General features: G+C 46.3%; 1 non-coding gene across 1 annotated transcript; it reads right to left on the bottom strand.

Moving 5' to 3' along the window:
• Nucleotides 1-506: 506 nt before the first annotated feature.
• Nucleotides 507-616, bottom strand: LOC121147837. Its single transcript, XR_005882478.1, has one exon. It is a non-coding gene; the product is annotated as a U6 spliceosomal RNA (small nuclear RNA).

Raw genomic sequence — 616 nt, forward strand, 5'->3', positions numbered from 1 at the left:
AGGTTGGTGTCACTCCTTTGCCCTGGAGCAAACATTATCCCTCCTTCCAACAGAGGTAGGAGCATCATCACATGGTTTCCTGTTCGGAGGGCCTTGTGAAGGCAAGAGTTTAAAATACAATCATGCCTCCGCATTGGAGGGCAGTGAGGGGAGGGGGGAACACTGGTTCCAGTATCCAAGGGATACCGAACTCCATGTATGCTCAAGTCTCTTGGATACAATGGCACATATCACCTATGCAATCGTATATACCTCATAAAAAAAACACCCAATTTTTAACTTTTACATATTTATTTGAAAGGCACAGAGAGGCAGACAGAGCAGTCTCCCATTTGCTGGCTTATTTCCCAAATGCCTGCCATAACCAGAGTCAGGCTGAAGCCTCAACCCCAGGAAGTGATGTGGGTATCCCACAAGCAGAAGCTGGGGACCTAGAAAGTGGTGGAGACAGGAGGCAGAATTGAAACCATACATTGGGTTCCAAGCAGCATCTTAATGCTTATGCCAAATACTTGCTGTATTCTTCACGAATTTGCGTGTCATCCTTGTGCAGGGGCCATGCTAATCTTCTCAGTATCGTTCCAATTTTTAGTATATGTGCTGCTGAAGCGAGCAC

Source organism: Ochotona curzoniae, unplaced genomic scaffold (assembly GCF_017591425.1).
Source record: "Ochotona curzoniae isolate NIBS_2020 unplaced genomic scaffold, NIBS_Ocur_1.0 scaffold_461, whole genome shotgun sequence".
Classification (NCBI taxonomy): domain Eukaryota; kingdom Metazoa; phylum Chordata; class Mammalia; order Lagomorpha; family Ochotonidae; genus Ochotona; species Ochotona curzoniae.